The sequence below is a fragment of the Crocodylus porosus genome, unplaced genomic scaffold, assembly GCF_001723895.1.
Source record: "Crocodylus porosus isolate Cpor-Errol unplaced genomic scaffold, CroPor_comp1, whole genome shotgun sequence".
Taxonomy (NCBI): domain Eukaryota; kingdom Metazoa; phylum Chordata; order Crocodylia; family Crocodylidae; genus Crocodylus; species Crocodylus porosus.
Window position 1 is genome coordinate 29,086,130 of NW_017728886.1, and position 19,759 is coordinate 29,105,888.

The 19,759-nt window shown below is 45.4% G+C and overlaps 1 long non-coding RNA gene across 1 annotated transcript in view; it reads left to right on the forward strand.

Moving 5' to 3' along the window:
• LOC109319863 overlaps positions 1-13,338 on the forward strand; it is a 33,374-nt gene extending 20,036 nt beyond the window's left edge. The window contains exons 2-3 of the long non-coding RNA XR_002103659.1: positions 3,090-3,180; positions 12,213-13,338. This is a non-coding gene — a long non-coding RNA (uncharacterized LOC109319863). The remainder of the gene's footprint in view (positions 1-3,089; positions 3,181-12,212) is intronic.
• The last annotated feature ends 6,421 nt before the right edge of the window (positions 13,339-19,759 follow it).

Genomic DNA, 19,759 nt, shown 5'->3' on the forward strand with positions numbered 1-19,759 from the left:
GGCAGGGGTTCCCCCATGGTCCCTTCCCCCAATCCCTAGTACTTACCAGCTTGGAGTCAGCTGCAGCTCCCTGCTTCAGCCACCGGGGACTGCCCGAATCATCAAAGCTCTTTGAATCTTTGCTGAAGATTTGGTGAGCTTTTTATCAATTTAGACCTTTAAATTGGTCCCCTGATTCAATTCAGATTCGGAGATTCAGCCACTGAATCGTGCCAAATCTCCTCCAAATCGAATCACTACCCAAAGCTTCGCACAGCCCTAGTTTTTAGCCGTAAACTGTGGCTGATCCAAACTTGAGCTAGTATTAACAATGTTCAATATTTGAACAGCTCAAAGTGAAACGGGTAACAAGGCCCCCAGATCACCTCCATTCCTCCCAAAGAAAAGGAACCATATTTGCATGGAGATGTAAGAGATGGAGTGGGGTGGGAGAAGGTCATGGATCTTTTAGACTTTGGTTTCTTTTCTTCCTGCAGTCTTCACAGGTCATGTACTTAACAGGTGGTTTCAATCCAGCCTGTAACATTTGACCATCAGGTATTGAACACAAATACTCACTCATTATCATGTTTTCCTGCAGTACCTCTCTTTTGTAAGTGCACTGCATTATCAAATGGGAAATTAGCACCTGTTCCCAAGCTAATTGTTATGTGTGGGTTCATTCTGGTGCCCCAGTATTGATTTATTTATTTATTGGATTTATATGCTGCCTGTTCTCAAAAAGGCTCAGGGCTGCTTACTCTGAGTACTCTGTAGTATAATGAGGGAACAATGTGTCCCTTCGTCTTAGGATTTGCATGCAGTTGAATATAAAATGACTGCCTGCTTTCTCTTCCAGCATGAGCTGAGAGGACTGTCATCATGGGTAGCGACACTTAATGTCTTACATGTCACTAATCTAGGTGGTGCATGCCATCCCAGGCTGTGACAGACTGGTAAAGTGCTGTGGTAGGTTGATATAGGGTTTATGGTCTAGCAGAGGTGGCCAAACCACAGCTTGCAGGTCACATGCGGCTCATCGGCACAGTACTTGCAGCTCTCTGGAAATTGGCCAAACCCACACCCACTTCTCCATGATGCGACTCTGGGGGACAGTGCAGCGTGGCACTTCCCACTGCTCTGGCTTTCCCTGCAGGGAGCGTGCCCCAAGGCTGCCCTCCTCCCTACTTCTCTCCCTCTGGGAGTGCCAGGGTGGGGGCTGCAGCTGTGCTGCTTACCCTGGGGTGTGCTCCCCACAGGGAAATTTGGAGTGCAGTGGTGGGGGGGGAGGGGTCACCTTCACTCTGGGTCACTCAGCCCCCTCCCCACTCTCCAGCTCTTGAACTTCAGTGGAGGATTGGATGAGGGTCACCCTGGCCACCCTGGTCTAGAGAACTGGTTCCTGGGCCTGGACTAGTAGTCAGAAGACCTTGGCTAAGTTGTTGGTTCAGCAATAGAGTTCTTGTGGAAAGGTTAGACACTTTATTTATTCAGTTCCCCTTTTGTAAAAAGAGGATAATATACCCTTATCTCACAGCAGCTTAAATCCATTACTGTTTATTGCGAGGTGCTCAGACATAATGGTACCTGCATGGAGTGCATGCTCCGTTGCACTTCTGAGACAAGAACACCTCTGTTCCCTTGACAGCGACACCTGTACATTTATTTCATTAAAACTATACCTCACTGTACATGGAAACATCAAATATCATTACCAAGGTTTGCTCTAATTTTGCTTTGTGTAGATAGTGCTAAACTCTATAGCATACAGTCACGTACATCCATGATCTGATCTGACAGCTCAGTAAAGGGAAGAAATCTGTAATGCTTTTCTAACTTGTGTCAAAATGTGGTAATATAAAAAATTCCACATCCATGTCCAAACTTTGCCCTTCAGCAAAGTAAATGAACAGTAACTTCCCAACCAACAATTAGTGCCACCATCTGTTACTGTCATTATATGTATCTGATAAATGTATGCTATTTTCTGTGAAGTATTGGGTATATTTTATTCATTCCCCCCATTTTCCTTTTAGTAACATAGAGATATAGCTTCTTATCTAAGGGCTTTTTGCTGCTGCCAGTCACTGCAGTCAGAGTGCAACAGAAAATCACTAGCAATAGCAAAGTGTACTGCTGAGGGAATGTTTGCTCCATTCTCTATGAACCAAATTCCATCACCATTATACTCACGAGTGAGGATACATGGCCCACAAAAGTCAAAGAGCCTATCCATGTGAGTAAGCATTCACCAACATGAGTAAGGTTTGGGCAATAAAGGTCTAATTATGCAAAGACCGATATCCTCAGCTAGTGTCACACCGACAGAATATGGCAATTTATAGCAACTAGGATTTGGCCCCAAGTCTTAAGAGGGTTACTAGAATTTATTCTAGTTCAGACATTTTACTTCTAAGTAAATGATCATTGCATTTTCTAAAGGAAGATGTAGGGGAGAGGCAGATGGGGTAGAATAACTTCTTTGTTCTCTTTTTATGGGATTTTAGGACTAATTAGGAGAAGGACTTTGACACCCCATTGCCATCCTAGCTGCCTAAATCCAAATTTTAGATCCTCAAAATCTCCAGTAAACCATACAATATCTAATTTCCCTACTTGTTTAACTTGCCACAAGTAAGGTTTCCTAATCACTTACATTTCAAGTCACTGGTTATACACAGAACTGCCTGCATCTTGACAGGGACAAGACTTATCTCATGCATGAGTCTCGGCAGGATTCACAAACTAGGAGCTCCACCACCTATGTCACTTGTCAGGCCTGAGCCAGTGGACATGCTTAGAGTACATCTGACCCCACACAAAACATAGCCAGGAGGTAGAGGAGGGTAGTAGCCTTCACAGCCCCCCCACCCTAATCATGGCACTTACCTGTGATGATATGCCACTTTGAATGAAACAATTATTTATTGAGTCAAAGAGAAAGTGAATAAGAGAGAGACCCTATGGCTTGGTAATTGGGATACTAGCCTAGGAGAGGAGATACTTGGGTTCCAGTCATTGCCTCAGTGAATATTTTAAAGTATTTTGTACAAAGTTGAACAGCTTCAAAAGGAGATAATTAAAAGAACATCTGATTTTCCTCTTTGCAGACTGATCCCAGGGGCTTTCTCTAGGGAGGTGGAAAATGTAGATCAAACTGGCAGGCGGATGGGATTTGGACCTGGGTCTCCTGTATCCCAGGTAAGTGCTGTAACTACTACCTTTTTTGGTAAAATGGGCTAGGGGGACGGAGAGGAGCAGGCATGGCCTTCTTTTGTTTTTTGTGAGAAAGGCGTCTAGGCCAGGTCAAGCTCAACTCAGGTTCATGGTTGTGAATCTGAACCAGAAGAGAGGTTTCTTGCTCCAGCCTGGAGTTTAGGTATCTACCAGTCCGAGAGCTTGAGTTGTTGGTTTAAGTTATATCCCTTTTGTTGTTGTTTTTTGTTTGCTAGTCTAAGCAGCTACCCCTTCAGTGTGCTGGCTTCTTCTGGGAATTTATTCTTAGATATCTATTTCTCACCCCTTCTAGGGACCCTAAGTACTTAACTTGAGTTGTGAATTCTGTTTGACTCAGCAGTGTACCTAAAATCAGGTTTGATATTGTAATGTTGAGCTGAAGTCCTGTTCTGTACTTACATCTCACCATTTCTGAAAGTGAAGTGTTGCCTGGAGGGAACTCGGAGTGCTCAGAGATGCTTTTCAAGGCTTCCTTGCACTGTTTTGACAATCAGCCTCAGTCCTAATCTGCACGACCTGTGTGTTTCTAAACATCTACTCGGCTGAGTATCAGTTGTGATGTGAATTTGTAAGAGGGTGAGAAATAACGCCAGGAACTGTAAAATAACTAAACTTGCTTTTCACTAGTGACAAGGGCAATCTGAGGGGGAAAAAGAAAAGAAATGCCCTTTCACAAAAAATTTCAAGACCTTAATATTTAGTTGTATTCCACACTGTAAGTAGCAAAGACCTTTAAAAATTTCTTGTGGAAAAAACTGATAAGCCTCTTGTCTCCAGCAGTGGCTTGGCCCAGAAATTTCAGATGAAGAATTTTGCTGTGGATAACTGTAGGGCAGCTTGCCTCTGCAGAAGATTTCTTCCTAGTCTCCCATATTTAAAAGTTGGCTTATATTCTTAAGCTAGATATACAAAACAACAGAGGCATCTAAGTGCTACTTAACTTCTCTTTAAGTACTGAAGTCTGAAACTTAGATCCTCAAAAACATCTTGTCAGCTATTGCCCAATCCTGAAGGTACCTAACGTCTCTAGGAATTTGTGCGCCAATCTTATTTTGCCTTTAAGGCCCCTGACAGTTGTTACACTAAAGACATGATTAAATAGTTAATCACATCTTAAGTAATGCCCTGGCCACATGTTAATTCAATTAATGGTGAGATAAAATGAGGGATAAGCCATCAAAGTATTACACAAAATATGTGTGATGACTTTGTGGCTGGTTCCTATCGTCTCTTTAATTGAATATGTGGCCAGTTCTCCCAGCCTCTTGAGCCCTGATCATCTGACCGGGGCTCCTAGCCAGGGGGCCACACAAACCTTTGTCACCCTGGTGCTGCCCTGGCTGGCAGCACCCATCATCTTACCATTTACAGGTGGCAACATTGTTCTTTTTAAGAGCCATGTTGCCGGGGGGGGGGGGTGAGGAGGGCCTTTAGGACTGATTGCAGAGCGAGTCTGGAAATCTGAGGTCTTCCTCTGGACTTCGGGAGTGGAGTTCCTTGGTCAGAACCAAGACCTCTCTTTTCAATTGGCCAAAACTATAATTCTTATTCAAGCAAACTTCCTGGGGGGTTCAGTTAATTTTTTATGCAGATGAGCACTGCAAGAAGGGTACCCAACATACTGTGAGTTCTTCTATTAGAGAAGAAAGAAAGAAGTTTACAAGGCAACTATCCGTGTGCATTTTGTGTGTTTTTTTTTTTTTTTTAAACACTGACCACAGAAAGGCACCCACCAGCCAACACTAGTACTTGCTTTTTCAGTTATGTATAGCAGCTCTTTTCTCACTCGTGGTAGTAATTTACTGTCAAATACTTAAACTGCTTCACTTCCTGTGTTTATTCTGAATGCAATTTCAGCACATCTGGAAATGCTGATGCTAACGATTAAGGAAGTCCAAATTTAAGCAATCCATTTTCTCCTTGATGATTATGTATAGCTGTTGTTAGCCTCAATAGAAGTTAAATGAGAGGAGATCAGGGCAGAACAGACACTTAAGAGGTTAGACCAGTTGCCACTTTAATTAGATACATTTACTCTTTTAATATATTTTAAAACATAGAAAACCATATTCTCAGCCCCTGCTCTTTTTGCTGTCTCAACTGCACAAACCAAAGACAACCTTCCCCAGAGGAGGTGCTGGGGATTGGTCTCTGAAGCTAGGGACAGACATTCAAAAAGCCCGAGCCTGAATTGATTCAATCTTTGCAGGTTAGTCTAACCTGCACAGATCGAACCATTCTGCAAGTGGATAGACATCCACTTTTCATTCCAGAAACGCAGGCACATGCCTGCAATGGCTCAGGTCAGAAGCCCTCCCTTCCCTTCTACAGGAAAGCTGAGCTGGGTGGGGGGGAAGAGGGAGCATGGCCAGACAGGGCCAGACCCCAGTGGTAGGGGGAGCAGGAGGAGGAGGAGGGCTCTGCCCCTCAGCCTGAGCTGTGGGAATGGGGACCTCCCAAATGGCTGTGACTCAATGACAACCATTCCCCCTGTCCAGGCTGGGCCGGGTCAGGCAGTGCCACACAGAGCCCCTCTCCCCATGGTGGTGGGGTACGGGGGGGAGGCGAGGGGCAAGGGTCCCCCTCCTGCACCACACAGAGCCCCCTCTCTGCCCTGTGATGGGAGGGTGGTGGAGGAGGAGGGGGAAGAGTCCCCCTCCAGGGCCAGGTAGTGCCACACAGAGCACCCTGCCCTGAGGTGGGGGCGGGGGCATTGCAGACATCATTCCGGCATGGCCCCAGGGAGGGGGTTAATTTCTTCCTCTGTCCCTTCTGCCCCTGGGGACTGCAGCTGGATTCTGCCATCCCCGGTTCCCCCTCCACCTCTGCTGCTTTCCCACAGACAGGCAGACCCCAGCTGTGGTTGGGGGAGGGGAAGGAGGGAAGAATTAACCCTCCCTGCCCTCTTAACCATAACGGGGCCATGCTGATATGTATCTGGCCATGTCCCCATCCCTGGTCCAGCTAGAGTTCAGAGGGGCAGAGCCAGCCCTGCTCTCTGGAGCAGAGAGCGCAGCCCAGCCCAGCCCAGGGCTGCAGAGCATGCTGGGATGCAGAAGGACTCTGGTTTAACTTAAACCAGGAAAGGGTATGGGACAAAAGTTTCATAAACTGGTTTGACCCAAATCAGTTAAGTCTGATACTGCATTCAACCAGGTTTATCTTAAATCAGTTTTGGCCATTTTGAAACCAGTTTGTGTGCACTGAGTGTCTGTTCTGTTAAAGTTTCTGATCACTTAAATTGGTTTACATTTAACCTCTGTCCCTAGCCTGAGGGTATAGGAGGCACAGGGCACAACAGCTATGTAAGGGACAGGCATAGGGGCAGGCCAGTAGCTTAGTTCACAGTACTCCACCTTATTCTAACCTACACATGATGCATGTGAGACTGCTATAAATCCAGTGTCACATGGGGTGGATCTTAATCTGCTCTCAATTATATGGGGATGAGCATTCTGGCTGGCCCAGCTCTAGGAAAGTTAGGGTACTGCTTTACAGCCTCCTTTTTGGCATCTCTTGAAACCTCTTCCTTTACCAACAGCATTGTACAAGCAAAGAATAATTCCGACAGTACCTATTGAAGAAGCTATTTATTTGCAGAAAGATGCTTATCTTGCTTCTACAAAAGCTAAAAATATAGATACTGCAAACACCTGCAATTAATGTTACACAGTGTCAGCTCTATACGCAAGACTACAAAGAATCTAGAAGTGACCTTTTGAATGCTATTGTTGTAGTTCTGCAACATCAAATCTCTGACTTACAACTGACTGACAAAAATGCTGAATGTGCCATTCAAGCAGGTTCTTGAAGGACCCATTAAGTCCTGCTTAGTATTTCAGATTAAATCCCGTGAAAAACAAATGTAGCGTTCCCTGCTTCGAGCATATCTCACTCCTTGGGTCAACATGGGCAGACACTCAGCTACTTTAATACTCTTGAACCAGAATGCAGTGTCCTCAGTCCTTGCAAAGGTTCTTGTGGGGGTGGGGGGAAGAAGCCTCAAATGGGCGTCAAGGGCTTGAGTATGTGGGTGTATGCTTGCACATGCATGGACACATGACCACAGGACATACTGAAGGTTAAGATTTATGTAACATCATAACTGAGCTATTATATATTCCTCCCCTGCCCCCATGTTTTTTTCTTCAGTTTTATTTTCTCCATCAGTGTTAATGAACCTTGCTGAGCATAATGAATTATTGGAAATTTTCTTGGGGCTTCTCTGTATGGGAAAGTGTGTTGATCATAGCTTTTAGCCTTGTATCCATATACAAAAGTTACTCCTTCCTTTGAAGATTATCTGCATCTTATTCTGCTTTGAAAGCTGCTTACCTCTATTCCAAAAAGAGTTATAATGCTGAAATATTTATGTGGATGTGTCCTGGCTTTCAATAAATTAAACCAACCACTATTACCCTATATCACATTGCTTTACATCTACTCCAGCCTGGCTGCTTACCTGTGCACCCTCCACTGTTCTGGAGTTATCTTGACCAGAGGTCACTTTTCTGATTTCAAATTCCAGTACACATTCAGTGCTGAAGAAGGATTCTGACCAGTAAAGTGTGTGTGTTGCACTACAATAAACTGTTTGAATACTGACTCAATAGTGGAATGTAAACAGTTTTACTGTGGGTGCCCACTTGGTGCTGCCATATTGAGTAGATATTGCTATATGAAATGGTGGAAATGACTTTCTGTGCTAAATCCATAGTTTTAGAACATAACTCCTGGATGAAAATTTTCACTTCTGTTTGAACTAGACTGTATTGTTTAGAAAACTATGGTATTTAGTTTTCTCAGCTTTTTCTTTAGTCCCTTGTCTCACTTCTAGTATTTGGCCCCTCTGTGCAGACTGAAAGGAGATAACGTTAGTATTTAGATTTATAATTGCTCTTTCCAGAAAAAGCTGCTTTCTATGTACTGCCCTTTTAAAAACAGACAATTTAGTTAGTCTCTTTGCCCTTCCATCACCTGTAGCCGCAGAACAAGGAGTCATTTTGTGCTCAGCCCAGATGCAAAATGAGTGAATTTTTGCATTCCTCTCTTTCTCATGGAGAATTGATATTTTTGTATGTTGTTTTTTATAGTCTTAAGGAAGATTAAGATTTACTCATTCTGATTGAAAGTGGATGTATTTGCACTTTGTACATTGGAAAAACAATGGAAGAGCAAAACAAAAATCTATAGAATTGGAAATTAATATCACATTGACTCTATTCCTGAAGTTGTTAGTACTTTTCATATTGGGAAATGGTTGCAGAGCCTTTGAAAAAGCATTCTCACAACATCTCATCCAGCAGGGGATTCTTCTTATTCTATGACGTGCAAGGAGAAACAAGTACAGAGAGATTAGAGACCATTTTTTTTAAAACCATTTTTTTTAAAACCATGCTCAGAGAAGTGAACATGCACATTCTTATTTGACATAGTTACCCATGGAGGATGGGCAGTGCATGTCTGTGAATGAGAACTTTTCTAGGATTTATGCCTTTGTCTGTGGACAGAACCAGGTTGAGCCCACAAACCATACATGAGCTAGTGTGTGTGTGTGAGTGGCGGTGCCAAAATAGACTTTGCTGTATGGTCCATGCACTCCAGTCTCTAGGGTTCCCACTTCTGTGGCTGGACCGTTTGACCCTTAATATGTCCCACTCGCAGGGCATGACCCCCAACTCACCTGCCACACCTCGATCTTGTGAGTTTGAGGGCGGGTCCCTGGTTATCTGTGGGTGCCCACACAAGCTGCATGTACCAGTGGGACTCGGGGCTCCCTTCTCCCTTTTCACCCTATCCACATGCCAGCTGGTCTTAAATGGGAACACATGCTACAGCTTCTCCAAGCAGGAAGGTACTGGGCTAGCAACTCATTCAGCAAGCAACTCAGTCTGCCACGTTCAGTAGGGATTTATTAAGTCTATGGGTGGTGGGGGGTGGAAAAGGCAGCAATGCATTGCATCCTGCAACTGAGTGTTTTATACGCTCCTGGATCAATGCAGAAGGCAACTCACCCCTTGCCTTCTGATAAGTGTAATTCATTAACTCTTCAGATATACAGAAATCAAGCCCTTGATGAATAAATGGTGGGCTTCAGTCTCCATTAATTCATACGTAAATCATTCCACGCCCTCCAGCGGTGGTAATTTATTAATCCCCTCTGGGCATAAATAAATCAACTCTTTCCAGAATAAACAATTCCCTTCAGTCTCAATCAATTCATTACCCACTTGATTAGCTCAGTCTCATCCTAATGTAATTCATGAAGGTACCTGACCAGTGGGTCAATCTAGTCCTCCCACAATGAAAAAGCATCAAAACTCACAAGCAAAATCACAAAGAACATAAACAGTGTGCTCCTGATCCCAGGTTCTTTCAGGCCACTTACACCTCTTTGCATCTGCAGCTCCCTCCTCCTGTGGATCCAGTGTGGTAATGACATCTGGGGAAGATCTCCCAGGCCATGGTTTACTCCTTGCCAGGGTCTGGATCCCTGCGGCTGAAAGCTCCTCTGAGCCTTCAGTCTCTGGAGCAGGTTCCTTCACTTGCTTAAAATGCCCCTGCCAGGGCTACACTGCCATGGGGCTATGTCCCTTGCCTCCTGGCTTCCCCATGCTCTTCTCTCACTGGTTTGGGGCACTCGCTTATAATGTCAGCCCCAACACATTGCCCAATCCACAGCTGGCATGCACTCACAAAATGGGGCTGACGCTGTTCTTGATGCTCCACTGCTGATATCGTCACTGTCCCTGCAGGTAAGCAAAGCCCATCTCCTGCTCTTACTAAGCTCTCATTCAGTCCTCTGACACTGCCAGGGACACCTCCCAGGCAGCTGTCACTCTGGGGTTGCTGTGCCAGGTACTTCCCTTTACCATAGTATGTTAGTGTGTTATCATATTCATGACAAGAACTCAAGGATTACTGGCTTCTAGTCTTGTACTTAGATCACTAATCATTAAACCTCTAGCAATATCATACTCCTACCCTATATCATCATCTGCTTTAAAAACTTGAACAGACTGGTGTACTTGAGAACTGTGGTGTGGGAAAGTGTAATTCAAAATGTCAAGAATTGTAGGAATGACCATGACTGATACTCTAGATTGCATAACTCATTCATGTATACTAATACACAGTGGGTGCATCTACATGAGATGCTACATCACCATAGCGACAAGCTATGGCAACATAGCTCATTGGTACAGTGACATAGCATCGGAGGGCGCAAACTGTGATGGGTTATGGTGACATAGCATCAGCAGGCACAAACTGTGATGCTGGTGCTACATCACCATAGCAATGAGCTATATCACTGAAGCTCATTGCTATGGCAACATAGCATCTAAAAATAACTGTCTGCTGCTGGGACTGTGCAGTACTGGTGCATATTGCACAGTCATTTAGTACGTGCTAAGGCCAGTACCAAATGCACAATTAGGGGCATGTGTAGATGTGCCCAGTGAGATGCACTGGTATTGTTATATACCGGTATATAACAATATAATGTGAGACGCACAGAAATATATACAACCCCCTTGAAGGCACTAATGTGCAGTTCACTGCAACAGAGACCTCTGCATATACAGCCACTCTTACTCAGAGCCCCTAAGCCATTGCCAACAGCACTTTCTGCTGGCAATGGCAGGGACCGAGAGGTTTCTGCATGTTTAGGTTTTATCCACTCTTGTTCTTAGTATGAAAAACTCATACGGCAGAAATTTTGGCTTACAAGTGTTTATCTCCTTGAAATCTTTAATCCAGTGACCATGAACTATGTATCCCAGGTCCCATTCCTTTCCCCTTGTTTCCTGAGGATCCTTCTTCCTCTTGCTTGATCCCAGTCCATTATGTGGCCTGGTTCCCTGTCACTGCACATACTTTGGAGGGGGAATGGGGGCATGTGCCCCCAAGATGTGTGTGGGGTGGGGACAGGCTGCCTCCTGTGGGCTCAGACTCCCTACCCTACTGCCCTCTACCTGGGGCCTCCAGGGCCTAGTGGGTGGGCACTGGCATGGCAGTGCAGAGTGGGGCACGATGCTGCTGCTGCTACAGAGTAGGGAAGCTCGATGCTGCTGCTGCTGCTGCTGCTGTTGCTGCTGGGAGCTCCGCACTGCCCTGGCAAGGTGCCTCCTGTGGATGGCAACTGGGGCTCAGACACTGAGACAGGGGGCTTCAGAACCAGTCCCTGGCCCCATAGCCCTGTCAGCTGGGAGTCCCCTCCAACAGAGCTGGTGGGGGGGCTGTGGGTCAGGAGTGAGGGATAATGGCTTGGGCAACGGCACCAGTGTATCAGGGCTACTCAGCACCACAAAGCAGTAGGGAGGGGACAGCCACAGCTGGACCCATGTCCTGGTGAGCGAAGGGGGTAGGAGGAGCAATGATTTTCCATGATAAAAAACCCAAAATCAAACACCAAAATGTATAGGTATTTACAATGTATTTTATGGTAGTGACTGAGGCACTGGTAGGCTTCCAAACTGCTTTAAATCTGTAAATATATCAAAACATACCTATGTACATAGTGGTGTTTCATTTTAATTACAGAAGAACATAGATTTTGGGGTGCTTTTTAAATCAGAGAATTTACAATTTTTAAACAGGGAAAACCAGGATCCCTAGTTATGTGGCTACTAAAAGTAGCAAATTTAGAGGAGTGACTGTAGTGCAGGTATAGTCCCAAAAAGAGAAACAGCACTGAAAACTGCATTGTGCATCACAGTTTATTTTGGCCCCATGCTTTTAACTACCGTTTGAATTTTTGATCACTCACTGGAAAAAGATACAAAACATAGCAACAGATTTGTTTAAAAAAGGTAATAGTATAATTCTCTATGGTATAGAAACTGTAAGACTAGCTGCCATTTTTGAACACGTAAGTTACAGAAGACCACAGTTAATTACTGTTAGACCATTATTGTTGCAATGCACAGCCTTTTAACCCCTTCCATGAAAAATCATTACAGATCAATTGTTACAAAGCTCTGTTTGTTCTGCAGTGCACTAATATCCCAACAACAGGCAGAAGAGAAGACTAAGCCAAGAGGCATCATTATGGAAATCAAACAAGATGGTATGGAATAGGCCACGTGCTATACTGGTGATATTTGAGGAACCCACTGGGAAAAGGAAAAGAGGAAAGTGGATGTGACATGGAAGAGGGCAGTAGAGACATGGAAGTGGATGGCAGAGAGCATGAAAAATGAAGGCATTTGGAATGGGTCAATGTCAGAAAGAAAAGCAGCTGACAGAGGGTTGGAGACACTTCCTTGTAGGCTCCATATGGTATAAAGGATACTAAGCAAGCCAACAAGCACTTTGTATTGTTCAGCAGGTATTGCAAACAGAATACATTTAAAGCAAAAATTATACTCTGTTTTGGTGTGCACAAAGTTGATGTGGCCTTTTCCATACTGTCCATACTGGTGGTGTTTCTGTTCCATTGCTACATCAGCCAGGGGTCACGATCTGAGAAAACAGCAGAGCTGAAGCTCTCCTCAGCTAGCCCACTGTCTTTTGGAAGAGGAACATTTTCTGCCTCTTGGGAACTTACCTCATAGTAACATCCTTCAACATGAGGACAGCTTCCTCTTGGGAATCTCCCTTCTCTGATTTTCCCACCCATGCTTTCAGTGTGCAAGGGTGCAGATGTCCAGTTCTAGGGAACATGGTTCCAATGTAAGAGGGAATAAGGTGGAAAATATCATATATCATCTCTACGCCTTTCCCAGAATGGCAAGAGTAGAGGAGAAAGAAATTCCAAAATTAAGGCAGGAAAAGGAGCAGCTGCTTATTTTTGGCATGAAGACCAATTCAGGGCAGTACCTGTTGTAGTGTTTCTCTTCTGTTAGCACCTGAAGGCTCCTTTCTTCCCTCTCACAGATGTTGCCTCAAGCACAGCAAACTGCTATCACATATGGCAGATCTCTCTCAGACACATCTGCAACCATGACACCTCTCCACCTTCCCTTCAGTCTTCTAAGTACACCTCCATTGTCATTCTGCAGCTACTTAGCCTATATGAAAACAGGTGTCAAAGATTTCTTACACCACAGAAGCAGAGAGAGCTGTCTCCCAGAATGCCAAAAGGAATCACACTCAGGGCAAAAATGCAGAGGTGGTGGCACCAACATCTTTCATGTATTTTTTTGTTTGCTTACCTGTTGGTTGGGAGCGTGTGAGAGACACTGGAATATTCAGAATGTTTTGCTTTTTCCTAAATATAATAATTCTGTTTTGCATTCAAAATGAAATATTTTGAAATGTCTTTCATTTTAATTTTTCAAATCCTGAAAAAAATCTGTCTCAGATGTGAAACAAAACTGTGTTTTGTTCAACTCACAGCAATTTTTTATGACTTTCCATTTTTTTGAAAATCAAAAAACCATTTCAGTTTGAGTCAACTCAAAATATTATGTTTTTTTACTTGAACAATGCATTTAAGAAGCAATTTGTATAACTCAAGTTATAATACCTCCTTCCATAATAGTATCTCCATGCCATCGTGCTGGATATGCTGATGTGTCAGTTTTCCACCTTACCCTACTTTTATTAATGACTGACAAGACTATTGTGCTCAGCTGTGCTTCTCCATATTCCCCAAAAGCACATTGAAAAGGGCATTGAGTTGCTACATGATGGGATTTTTTAAAGGAATCATGAGGGCTTGTAGTTTTAGGCCATAATTGAACAGAGTGGGTAGGTATCCCACAATGCACTTCATTGTGGGAAGTAGATATCCCACAATACACTTCAGGAAAAAAACCAAGGATGCATAGAACCTAATGTTAGAACATGGCACCCTGGAGTATCTGTTCAGAAAGCCGCTTGGCAAATTGAAAAAGCATATCTATATGATTTACAAGGTAAATAGCTTAAAGTGACACTAACAAAACCCTGTGGACACAGTCTCTAGATAGACCTGAACCAATCCAGCTACAGTGGAAAGACCTATCAAACCAACTTTTTTTTTCTATCGACAAATCCTTCAGTTTCCTGTTCCACTTCCTACTCTTTCACCAGTTTTGTTCTACAGGAGCCATGCCTTTAAAGCACAGGACTGGAATGATCCCCTTGAGTAATGGAGCTGAATATTCTGCTACTGTAGGCAGCCATATCTGCCTTGGGTTCTGGAAACACATAGGCAGTGACAATCACATGTTGTCTGCAGACTCTGTAGACCATGCTGGAGGAGAAACCTCCCTGCCAGGGAGATTGCTTTTAGTAGAAGCAGCTCCCAGCCTTATACTATCTATCTGCAGTCTCAGGAGCGAACTGGGGCTGATTCTGTGCTTCTCTGGGTTGAGAAGCCCACAGACAACCATCAGGGAGCTTCTTAACATTTGAGAAGACTTTGGCTCCTGTAACGGAGGCCAGGGTCCATCATAAACAATCAAATCATTCAATGTGAAATAATTTACATCAGCCTTTTTTGACAGCCCAGAATTAGAAGTCTTCCAGGGTGACTTAAAACTACCTTCCTCCTCATCACTCTGAATGTGTGTTTCACGCTGTATTTGTAAAAATGAGGCCTGTAGTATTGCTCCCAATTCATAGTTGGCACACTCAATGGCTAACCATTATTTGCCCCGTGTATAGTTAATCTAAGACTGGCAACATGATGGCTACATTTACATTTTCTGCTGTTGCTTTGCATGAAAAGCTCCCAAGACTCCAAAATGAACCCTGTAGGTATGCTGATGATAAGATATGGCTGCAACTAATTTCAGTATGGACTCATCACAAATAGTTGTTACAAACTGAAACTTTCCGTTCAGTGAGCTGTATTTTCTTCAGAGTATGTGTTTCTTAAATGTCTGTTCCTTTTTCTATTTTCTCCATAAAGGGTTATAATCCATCAATTTGAAAAACCTTGTTCCTTTGAGTTCATTCTCAAAGGAGACCCATCTATTTCAGCAGGCTCAAAGGATTTTACATCATCAGTCCTATTTCAGGATCAGCATGTGTGTGTAATTGCTTTGAATCCCAGAGTCTCCCATCTGCTTTCTGTAAAGAGGGCAGTACTTTTCTGACTTAGAGAAATTAAAAGCAGGCATTGTTTTTTCTAGGTCTGTGACCACCATGCATTAGAGGGAAAAGGATTTTGTTAGAGAGAAAAGAGAGAAATACATCTACTTCCATCCATTGGGGTTTTCCTTGGAGGGGGAGATGGGGGCAAAGGGGCAACATGCAGATGCTATCACATGCTTTATCAAAAACAAATCAGTTTCTGTAGCTTGTAAAATTACCCACTGTTCGAAGTCTTCTCTGAATGCAGACTCTCTAAACTGTGAACCCCTATGTATAAACTTGTATGAAATCCCCACTCCATTAAAGTAAATCTCAAAGATAAATCTTGGTATCTCTATTGTAAGGATGGAGGTAGAGCTTTCTTGTGGACGGGTTAAACAACAAATTCCCTTTTTTTGAATTCTTGTGGGTGATAATTCCCTCAGGCATGAAACCTTCAAGGCTGGCTATAGACCTAGAGAACTGCTCTTCATAGCATCTGGACAAGAAATCTGCGGTGACGTTAGTTCTCCCTGGGCGTTATAGGATTTGGAACTTAAAAGGCTGAAGAGCTAAGGCCCACCATGTGACACGTGCATTCTCTACCTTTGCCGCATTAAGCCATTTCAACGGCGTGTGATCCATTACTAGGGTGAATTCCCTTCTGAGGAGGTAGTATCTGAAATACTCAACTGCCCACTTGATTGCTAGGCATTCCCTTTCAATTGCCACATACCTGGTTTCTGTGGGCAGTAACTTGCGGCTAGCATATGCCACTGGTCAATCTACTCCAGCGTCACATTGGGTCAATACTGCTTTTATAGCTACTTCGGATGCGCTGGTCTGCAATGAGAATGGTTTCCTAAAGTCAGGGGTATGAATAATCACCTCTCCACACAGCGCATGTTTCAAGGCTCGAAAACTCCATAATGGGCTTCTGTCCGCCGCACCCCCCTTTTAGTGGACCCTTTAGGGCCTCCGACAGAAGTGCTGACACTTCTGCAAATTTGGGAACAAACCTCCGGTAATAGTTCACTAGCCCTAGGAAGGACCGCAACTGTTTCATAGTTTGGGGAGCTTGGAAGGAACGAATGGCCTGGACCTTGTCCTGTAATGGTCAAACGGTTCCCTGTCCTACGAGAAACCCCAGGTACTTTGTATATTTGTGGGCGATTACACACTTCCGGCGTGTTGCTGTCAGGCCCGCCTCCTTCAGTTCCTGTAGGACTGCCCATAGAGCTTGTACGTGCTGGTCCCATGTCTGAGTGAAGATGACTATATCGTCGATATACGCTGCCGCATATCGTTCATGAGGTGCCAGGAGTCGTTCCATTAGCCTTTGGCCGCTGCACCGTGTAACCTGAATGGCATTTTCATAAACTCGTACAGTCCCCATGGGGTCCTGAATACAGTTTTGGGGCAGTCACAGGGTCTCAGGGGAATTTGCCAATACTCCTTGGCCAAGTCTAAGGTAGTGATGTACTGAGCCGCTCCGATCCATTCCATTAACTCAACTACTCGCGGCATGGGGAAGGCATCGAATGTTGCTATATTGTTTAACTTGCGTAAATCTATACAGAGTCGTAGAGACCCATCCGTCTTTTGGATAGATACTAGTGTGCTCCTCCAGGAGCTCCGTGATGGCCATATTATCCCTAGTGCCTGCATTTTCTCCACCTCAGCTTTCGCTTCTTCGTTCCAGTGATACAGCAGCGGCCGCCACCGATCTTGTATTACCACTCTGGGCAGGGTATGGATGACGTGATGCGTGTCCCATACCCATCCGGGATCCTCGGAGAATACAGCCTTGAAATCTTTTAGAATACTCTCTGCTTCCATCAACTGTGATGGCTTCAAGTCCCCACTCACTTGGACGGCTCCTGCACCCTTACTGTTTTCGATATTCCTCCCTTTGTCTTTTCCCCCAAAGGTCACCCAGCCTTCCGGTTGCCACCACTCTTTCAATAAATTAATATGATAGATCTGTTTTGGTTTTAAATGTCCCGGGCGATAGACTTCATAGTCCACGGGCCCCACTTGCCTTATAACTTCAATAGGCCATTGCCATTGCGTTAATACCTTACTGGTTGAGGAAGGCAACAGGACTAACACTTTCTGTCCTGGTTGAAACTGTCTCTCCTTTGCACGAGTATCATACCGGGCTTTCTGCTGTTGTTGGGCTTGTTTTAGGTTTCCTACCGTGAATTCTCGTGCTGTCTGCACTCATTGTTGAAATGGTTGCTGGTATTTCAACCAATCTGGGGTGGTCTCCGGACCTTGCTTCCATTGTTTCCTAAGAATCTGCAGGAGGCTGATGCCCCAACACCAACTCAAATGGGGAGTATCTTAATGACTCCGATGGGGCATCCCATAATACAAATAGAACCAGTGGTAGCAACAAATCCCAATGGCATGGGTCCCCTTGGATATACTGCCGCAGTACTCTCTTCGTCATCCCGTTTAGTCACTCGACTAACCCATTTGTTTGCAGATGGTACACCGATGTCTTGAGCTGGCGGATCTATAACGTCTGACAGACCCCTCGCAACATCCCTGACATAAAATTCCGCCCCTGATCCGTGAGGATCTCCTGTGGGATCCCCACGTGGGCTATCCACTTCACTAGTTCCTCCACAACGCGCGGTGCTGTCACTGACCGTAGGGGTATGGCATCCGGGTACCAAATAGCATAATCCACAAAAACTAAGATAAATTGGTAGCCATTGCTGCTCCGCGGTAAGGGTCCTACCATGTCCATTGCTATTCGAGAGAATGGTTGATCTATAATGGGTATGGGTTGAAGTGGGGCGCGGGGAGGCCTATCCTCTCGGGTTTTCTGGCACACCGGGCATTCAGCGCAACGCCGCGCAATATCGTCCCCCAGTTTAGGCCAACAGAACCACCGTGCGATTTTATCTACAGTCCGCTCCCGACCCAGATGCCCCCCCATGGGCGTGGCGTGGGCCAGGCTCCACACAACCCGTTTACACTCCCACAGCACCATAGCAGCTGGACTCTCTGCTCCTGTCCCCCTCTACCTGGGGTTATTTAATAGAGAAGGTGATGTCTCACCTCAAAGTGGCTTGCAGCACCCGTTGCTGTCGATGCTCGCTCGTTCCCATCCGTCGCCCTGTTCCACAGTTCCTGCAACTCTGGATCTTCTCTCTGGGCTTCTTGGAACTGAGGTCCACTGATGTTATCTCTCCACTCTTCCCAGGAACCTTCCTCCTCCTCAATCAATTTGGTCTGGCCACCTGCATCTCCAAGCCAACCTTCCCGATACTTCCACTTCCGACGTGCCACTTCTACGTCTCGCACCCTATCTAGCATCTCGTACAATGGGGGCCAATCCCGCCCTAGCAGCATCTCACACGCGAGGCGTGGTGCTAACCCAACCACCAACTCTCCTTGATGCTCCATTACCTTCACCTGGGCCTTAACGCGGTGCAGGACCTGGATGTCACCGTGAAGGCAGGACACCCTTGCCGAGCCCTCCTGTCCAACATCATCTCCAGACCACAGATCGGCCTGAAGCACCGACTGGGCACAACCAGAATCTAATACGGCTCGCACCAGTCTGCCCTCTATCCATGCCTGCACTACAGGGCACTCCCACACAGGGCTCTCATTTGCCACCCCAAAGCTACAATCCATCGGCTCCCCACTACTCCAATCTCTGGAGAATTCCCTCGTCCCCTTGGATGTACTCAGAGTATTACCTTTCCCCAAACCATGTCCAGGACATTCTTGCGCAAAGTGGTCCCCTTTCCCGCAATGATAGCACACCATATCCCGGCTTTGGGGCTGATACCCCGTCTTCCGACGCTCGGTGTCCTTCGATCTCGGCATCGCTCCTGAGATTCCTCTCCCTTCCCGTGGGTAGAACCACTCAGAGGTTGCAAAGACTTCCGCCACTTTTAAGGCTTCTTCTCATGTCACCGGAGCATGTTGCCGGACCCACTGCTGGGTTCTGTCTTCCAAATCATTAACAAACTGCTCCAGGATGATCTTGTCCACCAGAGTCGCCATCGTACATGCTGATAAGTTGACCCACTTCCCAAATAGATCACATAGCCTTTGGAGGAGTACCTGTGGCCTCCTTTCCTCAGGTGCCTTACGAGCTCGGAAGAGCCGCCGGAAGTGTTCCGGGCTTAACTCCAGGCGGTACAATATTGCTGCCTTCACTGCCTCATAATCTTGGGCCTCTTCCTGATTTAGGGACCTATATGCCGTCTGGGTCTTGCCTACTAGCAGCGCTCCCAGTTGGCTTGCCCACAGCCGTTTATCCAAGCCCATCGCAATGGTGTGCCACTCAAACGCCTCTATAAAGGCCTCGGGGTCATCCTCCGCCGACATCTTTGGCATCCCCAAGGTTGCTGAGCCCTGCTGGGCTAGCCACCTCTGTTGTGACCCCACGATTTGGGTTAAGGCCTGCAGATTCTGGGCGATCCCAGAATTGTTGGGAGATTGTTGGGAGACACAGACAGCAAAGTCCCACCGCTCACGCAGGTTTCTAACCTGTGTACAGGACCTCCAC